Source organism: Puntigrus tetrazona, chromosome 14 (assembly GCF_018831695.1).
Source record: "Puntigrus tetrazona isolate hp1 chromosome 14, ASM1883169v1, whole genome shotgun sequence".
Lineage (NCBI taxonomy): Eukaryota > Metazoa > Chordata > Actinopteri > Cypriniformes > Cyprinidae > Puntigrus > Puntigrus tetrazona.
Genome location: NC_056712.1, coordinates 20,548,124 through 20,557,565, shown reverse-complemented (window position 1 = coordinate 20,557,565; position 9,442 = coordinate 20,548,124).

Sequence of the window (9,442 nt, the reverse complement as noted above, 5' to 3'; positions counted from 1 at the left end):
GAGACCTGCCTTTGATTACATGTAAACAGCTCCTCATCAGTCTGCAGTACACGAGGCCTCTTGACTCCTCCGAGCTCATGCTCGCCACTGGTGGGCTTTTATTCACGCGTTGCTAGGATACACAACTTTCGGATGAATCACAATCACGCCATTCTTAAAATCCACATTAATATTAAAAACGGGGCATCTAGAAGTTTGCGTGCGCTTGTCGAAGGCTGGGAGGTTTAATGTCAATCTATAGCGAAACTATTTGTATGCAGTGCATGTGGCGCAACAGATTGCAAGAAATGGTTTTAATGTCATTAATCCGCAGTGCAGAGCAGTAACTGATTACTGGATTCCAAAAATTAATAGATAATTGGATTAATTAATAGACTCAACTTTTCATTCACGGACCACGGGCATAATGTAAAGTCGAATGCGTTACAATACAGAATTGATTTATTTAAGGTTTGGCTAAAAAAAACTACACAACCAAGCAATTTTACAAACTATATTTGTATATTTGTAATCACTGACAGTAATCTATTCAGCAGTGCTAAACCCTAGCGTTTTACAACTTTGAGTCCGATTTTTAAATTACGGTTTGCGCTTTACGGTCAAATTTCATCATATGAAATGGCACATATTGGCAGATGCTGAAGTGCCCATTATACAGTAAATCAGTCCTTTGTGTCAGTATGCATAAATTAAATGAAGCATCAGCTTATTGTCCGGGATTTGTCATGCTGCATCCAGAATGCGTCGTTTACAAATGAAATAACACGTATAGGGCGTGCTGTATTGTAAGTGTGTTACTTAACAGATTGCATACCGCATCCAATCATCATCCAGTCAATGACACGGACAAATTATGTATGCAAATAGGAATGTAAACCCGCGATGAACCTTCACGGTGTCCGTTTGTGAATGAATAAGATTAATCGGTAACCCCCCGGAAATTATGGGCGGTGTCGATTGTGAAGAAAGATAACCCAGGTTTCCAAGTCAGACCAGTACCAGAGTCATACAATAGCAGAGTGACTGAACACGGACTTAAATTAAAGATGTTATTCATTATTTATCTCCCCCTTCAGCCGTAACTCTCGGATCTCGTATCTGAACGCGTGCGGGGCTCCCCAGAGAGCTAAAAAACACATTTGCGCAGCCATTACGAGAAAGCCGTGGAATGAAAGAATGGATATTTAAATCCCTCGTCTCGTCCTAATTGCCCCCTAATATGCTGTTAATTTATTGCTTATTTTCATTCCGCTCGTTTCATCTCTGCGCTGATATCGATAGCGGTTTTGATTCGATTTTTTGGGCCTAAAAATCTCCCGAGCCAAACGAGCACAGCAAATGACTCGAATTCTTCTTCGTTCCCCTTAAATTAACGACCGAGCGTTGAAACAGCCGGTTTTATTGTCTTCATCATAGTGGCCCGGGGGGCAATCAATAATCACAGAAATCTTCGCAGAAGTCCTCGTTCTTTGACGGTACGCACTCGTTATTTGTCTAAAATGATAAACGGCCGCGGCGGTGCGGATTCTTCATGTATTGTGCCAAATTGCAGCGTAACGCGGCGTTTCCAGAGTGCAGCCGCTATTAAGATCAGCGAAGTGATTTCAGCCTCTTTGTCGTGAAGAGACGTGGCACAAAATGGAAAGAAAATAGCGTGACCCAGATTTTAAACAAGCCATATTTTAGCTCCCAAAATTCCCCTGTTATTCTGCTTAACGCGGAGTACAAGCTATAGAGACGCGTCTTTTTTTTTGCCCATTTTCTTTTGTGTCGTAAGTAATACAAATTTAGGATTATTCACAGCGCATCGTCGGCGGCTGCATTGGGATCATTTACATAACTGCTCCGCGGCGGGAGGAAAACATGTCATCAGCACCCCCTCACCCCCCTCACCTTCTCATCTCTGTATGGAAATGAACGCCTTAATCTTCCCCTTTGACATTCAACAGATAAGGTAATCAATGAAGCATGCTGTCTGTTTTCTCTCTCAGAGCAAGGTGTGTGTGTGTGTGTGTGTGTGTGTGCGTGCACTAAGTGCTAAAAGCTTCTGAGTCCTTGATGAATTCAGTCCTCTTGTGATTTCTGTTCGATTTAAAGTGCTGCCGCGCACAATAGATCACCGGACCGCCTCTTTATTTTTTTTTTTGTGTTTAAATAGAAGATGCGCACAATACTCTTTAACAGATAAAGTTATTTTGAATTCCAATTGGCTGTCAACGTAGTACTACACCGCATGGCGGTGCTGTTTCAAACGAATCGCTTGTTTTCATTGAAGAAGCCAAATGAAGTTTGCTTATAATATAATATCTCATTAACATTAACGGCCTTCTCCCATAAAGGGGCCGTAGCTGAAATATTGAATTTCAGTTTAAAATATTGAAACGCCAACGTCCTTAGAGATATCTTGACTAAATATTTACAGCGAAAGTGATTTTTTTTTTTATCCATGCTGCAAACAAACGTAAAAAGAGCAACGGTATTATTCATTGATATAGCAGTACGCTTAGTAAGAATAATTACAGAAACGTTACGAATGATGCCTACTTTGCTGCAGATGTGTAAATGATAATGCAGTCTAATCGTGCGCATTATATTTTATGAATACATAATCCAGATAGATCGCATGCATTCTCACTGGACTACTAAATGTGTCCCTTTGAATGGCTTTACTCGGTTTGCATAGCAATTTGAGATTATCATGCCCGTTTGAAATGATCTTGTTTGCGTCTTTTAGCATTCTCGGCAGGCGAGATCTACACTTGACCTGCACTTGACATGCTTTACACAACATCGCTGTTGTCTGTATGCTAAGAATAGCGTTGCCAGGAGAAATGTATGGTTATGTTCGCGAATCGGACTTTTGCTTCACGCTTCAACCGGAGTCGGTTCACACAAAGGTAAGAATTAATTATGAATGGTGTGATCGTTAAAGGTCATTTGATAACGTATACCGGATATAGATTATATGCAGCGGTATCTTACGTGCTCTGTTCTCTGTCTACGCCAGATTATTTGATATGATCAACAGCGCTGGAACATATGGAAATTTGGACCTTTCCCTCACCCGTACTCGACTCATGTTCAGATTCTCATTATCTTTCTCCTGTAGCGGTTAATCTTTGTGTTCTGGTGGAAGAAATTAACTCCGGTCTGCAGTGACTTTGACATTAGCTGTTTAATTTCACAGAGCAGCTCCAGAGATGGAACGGATGATCGAGATTCGTGGCGAAAACAATGTGATGAACGGGAGGTGGGGGGTGTTTAAAGGGATAGTTCACCCCGCAATTAAAAACCTGTCATCCTTTACTCACCCTCAGGACTTTCGTTCATCCTCTGAAACAAAAATGCATACGTTTTGTTTTTGATATTCGGCCATGATGTTTCTTCTGTCCATGCAACCAGGATTTTTAAGCGCCAACATTTCAGAAAGACAGTAGTTGTTAAATGTTTTTTTAAAGCTTGGCAACTTTGCTTTGCGAGAACTCTCACTCAGTTCGAAATCGATTAACAATCAAAAAAAGCCGAACAGGTTTTTTCTTTTGGGTGAACAATCCCTTTAAGATAGTCGATGTTTGGTTAACTTTGCTAGCGTGTCAAATATGCCTCAGTGGATTGTATCCCGATTTTTTTACTATGAAAATGAACATCTGCTGCCTCAAAGTCATTGTACAGATTTCACAGTGAATGTGGATATATTAAGCCTCAGCGAAGAAAAGGAACATCAACACTTGGTGTCGGGTGTGATTAACCATGAATAACGCAGGAAATTAGTACTGTATAAAAGTGTGCTATTAAGACATTCCTGTAATAGCAAGCCATATCATCAAGGTCTCTAAAACACTAAAACAGTTCATTTAAATGACCCTGTGATCTTAAAGCTATCCCTGGTGAAATACAGTTGCTGCTCTGCCATACTTCATATACTGTTACATTTTCAGGGTATAATTTAGTCATATTTACTTTTTCAAAACCCAAAAATCTGCCACATGGGGGCGGAAACGCATGCGCCGATGGACAGCTATGAAGAGGAGAGTGTTTCGCAGACTTCACTCACTTCTAGATGACTTCTTATTCTTATTCAGGAATAATATTATCAGTCCTACTTCATCTTTATTGCTTTATGGTGACTGTGTGAGCGACTTGATGAATACTGGATAGACATGTTGGCGGTCACGACCTTAAATCAATCAAGATTTAAAATAAAGTTTGTGCACATATTCAGACGCAAAGGCTAAATTGTAATCATAAATTTGTCACCTTTAGATGCGTGCAGTAGTTTGGTGCTAATTTAAAATGCCTTTTTTTAAAGGGTTATCTGAATAGTCCTCACTCACGTAATAAATGCATTGTGTAATGGTTTTATTACGAATGTAATGTATTTTTTTACTCATCAGTAAGCCGCTATCAGTTTGGGAAGTACTGAAATGGGCTCTCACTGTTCACTTTTAGCTCCGTGATCGTGCACGTGTAAATGGAGCACGTTTTACAAGATATTTATCAATGAGTTTAGGACGCTTTCAGTTTAGTTTAGCATACTTCTACCAACTGAACTAAATTATTTTTATCTCGCTGAAAAAGCGAAACCATAGCAAAGGTGGTGCTATGAGGGACTAGCAATGTAATTGTGTACATCTAAACACCATACCACTGACTACTGCAGCAAGCCTCGCAGTTATGTGTGCGCTATATCCCAATAATATCCAATCGGGGTGTATTATTTGCCCCTTCTGAGCAATGAGTTGCCTATCTCATATGTGTCCGCAGCCATTGCAGAGAACCATAGAAATCCAATTATCTTTTATATCTCTATAATAAGGATTTATAATATAATACAATAACATATTTTATATAATAATAACATATTTTAATATTTTACACGTAATTTTGCATCATATATATATATATATATATATATATATATATATATATATATATATATTTATTTTTTTTTTTTACTGTAAAAGGACACAACTAATATATTTGTCTTATCTGAAAAAGAACGCATAAAAATATTTCACAAAACAGACGATCATAAAAACACACAGGTCATTCAAACATCGCGATATTTTATTTACTGCCAGCCTAGCATAATTACAGTGCGTTAAATTGAATTATGCTATCAAATAAAGCCTCGTTTGACGGTCGATCTTATAAATAGCAGTTGGGAGTGTTTTCTCGTGTCTTATCCGATTTTAATCTGAAAAAAAATTAATTATACCTATTTAGGCAAGTTTCGTACGAACTTTCCCCCGGAGTGAATGCGAAAGACGCAAGACCGGAAGTAAATACACGGAAACACGTGCAGCCGAAGCTCACGGCGCCATCTTGTGCTTCGAGTCCATGAGGAAAGACGGCGACACACCTGTGTTTGTTTGGTGACGTGAAGAGGACAATTAGACGACAGAAAACACTTCTTATGAAGCAGAAGACGTATGAAGAGAAGACAGGCAAATAAAAACAGGCATAAAGTTTGTTGCAGTGCACACAGTGTGGAAAGATTGATGATGGTGAGACGCCCAAGATGACTCTCTTTTTATCAGACAGGTAACGTGCTAATTTGTGCTAATTACTGTAATTATTATTAATAGTCATGTAGACTGCTCTAACACTATTGAAACGTTGCAGGAATAACTGGTGCTAATGCTAGCTATAAGGAACTAGCCTACTTGAATGCTCCTTTGCCACAACTGCATCTTTCAAGCAAGGATTTTTTTTATTATTGTTATGAATATATTGTTTTAATCTCGCTTGTATACCCTTGTTCTGAACTGGTGCAGCTTTCTGGAAAATGTTAACTTTTTTTCTACAGCCTGAATTGTTCAATGTGCAATGAAATGCCCAAGTATCATAAAGTTTACCACAGAACATATTTAACTCAAAAACCTGTAATAAAAGCACAGAGGAAGCACTCAAAGGACAGTGTGGTGAAATAATCTCCTGATGCCAAGTGTGCATAACTAACTTCTGAATACTAACTTCTTCCTGAGTTTTGGCCAATCAAAATACGTCATCCCTGCAGTGCTCTATAATGTTTTTCCAACACAATGGAAGCTGTCAATATTGTGTGTTCACAAAAGCAATCCATTACTGGCACATATTCCGTAGTAGTCTTCCAGCTTGCGAACATCTTTTAGGTCCAAAGTGCTGATTCTCCTGCTTGGCTCTTTCTTCTGGCCTGTAGCTGATTTAAAACCCCTTTTCAGCCCTATAAAGCAGCCAATGGCCTGACCTGTTACACTGAAGCGGCTCGCTGCTTTTACTGGCTCAGCGTTTTAAAAGTACAACATTTCAACTAAGTGTACTGTTGCTAAAACAGAAAAAGGACTGATGTTCTTTAATAATAAAAGCACATTTTTGTCCTATAGAAGTCACTTGTGTTCATATAAACAGCTTGCTTCCTTCATGCATATGTAGCTCCTACTAATTAACACAACACATTATGTTTTCACTGAAACATTGCTTTATTTGTGCGAATTTATGCGCTTCATGGATATATTTGCCCAAGACATTAAAACTGTCATGCAGCCTATTATTTTATGTGATATTAATATAGATGGATTCATGTTTCAAGGCAGTTTACATATTTATGCATTAACCGTACAAAGCAAAAGCAAAGAAATAAAAAAAAAGAGCACTTAGTTTATAAAGTACAATACAATAAAAAAGGTGGATGCATTAAGTTGATAGAAAGTGACTAAATATTTCTATGCATGCATAAATCTTCGTTCAAAATGCAAAAGCTTTGAATATGTATTTTTGGGTAGGACAGTTATGACAAAAGCTATAATCAGAGATTGTTTCCTGTCTTTGAAACTGAAACTATTAATCAGTTTAACATAAAAAAAAAACACTTATATTGTCACCAGCTGTTAATTTTCTCATATATTTAAGTGATTAATTATAGAGTATATATATATATATATATATATATATATATATATATATATAAGTAGCTCATGGAGCGCACTAGATATTTTGTACTGACCCAAGACGCAAGGGAATTTCTTTTGCCCATTTTCAATTAATTTGAAGTTAATAAAAGCAGTGTTCTTGCTTCAGGTAGTTATTTCCGTGCCCACGGTCTGTAAAACACAATCACATTGTTGGTAGTCTAATGTAAAAGTGCATGGAATAGGGGCCCGAGGTTCAGAGATGGGAGGATCCTTTCCTTCATGTGGACATAGTTACAAATGTTTACATATTCATCCAAACATAGCTCTCAGCAGCATGCCTGACGCGGAGATGTTCGCTGACAGTGAATCGCTGCTAAAGGGTTTCAAACTTCTTTTTACCCAAACCTGCGGTGAGTATATCAGGGCCTTCAGTGTGTGACAGGATAGTAGTTATCTGAATAACTCTCCACTTCTTCTGTCACCCAAGTCCAACATTTGTTTTGCAGCACAGCTATGAAATTATTAGCAGCTGCCGCTGTATTTTTATGTTATTGTTTTGCAGCTAGGACTCGCTAATGAATTCATTAGCCACCTTTCTGTCACATTTAATATCTGCATTTGTCCCAGCAGCGTGTTGAAATATGAATTTACTTTTTATATTACTAGCAATGAAACAGTCTGGAACCGCAGTGATTTGTAATACAAGCGTGCTGGCTAGATTGGAAATATATGATATGAAATAAGAAAGTAGGTGCATGGATTTCTACTCTTGGTGAACATTACAGAATGAATGGATAAACTAAAACTAATTCTAAAACATACGAGTTCAAATGCATGCTCACACATTGATCTGAGATCTGTCCAAACCGTTTTTAAGCTGAGCAGCAGTTTGAGCAATAGCCAATGAAAATTTTTATTTGCTTTCCACATCTCCTCATTCCACACCTTTCTTTTGCATATGTTCATATTTTTATATCATGTGTGCATTACCAGTTTCAACTTGAATGCACACCTTCAGCTGTTTACTGCATGAGTAACATTGCGTTTGGACATAATTTCAATAAACACGATTAATATATAGCAACTTACATTTTGGACACAATTGCAATTTTTCAAAACCACATCAGAATGAACCACTGTGTCTCAGAGAATCACACACTGGTGCCACTTTATTCCTCAATGAATTAGTGTTTTTGAGTAAATCAGTTAAGTGAATAATTCAATGACTCACCTTGTTTCTTTCCTGAATAAATAAAGGTTTTGAATCGAAAAAATAGACCAAAGCATGTGCAAAGTTTGTACTTGGTTAATTATGTTTTGTGTGTTATGAACCGGGTCAGGTTATCCCACTATTATCCCACTTTTTCCATGGTCATTTGCCAAGTTATAGACAAGTTAAAACTAGTATTTTCTCTTGCAGCACAATATTTGACCGGAAGGGTAAAATATTATGGTTATTTTCATCAGTTATGGCACTTTAGCGTTAGCATTCTTCTCACTCCAATGAAAAAGTGCAATAAGATCACATTTAATTCAAATTCAAATTCAAATTCAAATTCAAATTCAAATTTTATTTGTCACATACACATACATACATGGTACGACATGCAGTGAAATGTTCTTTACAACCGTCCAGCATCAAAATAGAAACAAATTTAAATGTATATATAAATATAAAATTTAAGAAATATATATAAAAAGAAGTGTGCAAAGTAGAATATAAAAAAATAAAATAAAATAGAATATAAATATAAAGTATAAGATATAAAGTGTAAGTGTAAAGTGGCTGTGCAATGTCCAGTGCAAAGTGGCTAGTGCAATTGTCCAAATGTAAGTGGCGAAGTATCTGGGGAAAGAGGGGTGAACATGGGAATTCCGGCATTTAGGTGCTGGGTGTTCTCTGGTTCAGACTCAAATGGCCTGCGGAAGAAGCTCCTCCTCATTCTCTCTGTGTTTGCCTTCAGGGGAACGAAAGCGCTTTCCTGAACGCAGCAGAGAAAAGAGTCCATTGTTGGGATGGCTGAGGTCTTCCACGATCTTCCTGGCCCTGGTACAGCACCGCTTGTTGTAGATGTGCTGCAGCACAGGAGCTCAGTGCGGATGGTGCGCTCAGCTGACCGCACCACCTTCTGAAGGGCTCGCCTGTCCTGCACGGTGCTGTTTCCAAACCAGGAGGTGATGTTTCCCGTCAGGACACTCTCGATGGTGCAGGTGTAAAAGTTCCTGAGCACCTGAGATGGGAGTCTGAAGTCCCTTGCGCCTCAGATGGTATAGACGCTGCCGGGCCTTCTTCACCAGGGTGTTGATGTGACAGGACCAAGACAGGTCCTGCGTGATGTGAACACCCAGGTACCGGAAACTGTCCACTCTCCCACTGGGGTCCCGCGATCTTGATGGGATGGTAAGAGCGCACCTGCTTCGTGCTGAAGTCCACTATTAACTCCTTTGTTTTGCTGACGCTCAGGAGAAGATTGTTCTCCTGACACCATCTCTCCAGGTTGTTGATCTCCTGAAGGTAGGCCATCTCATCGTTGTTGGAGATCAGGCCC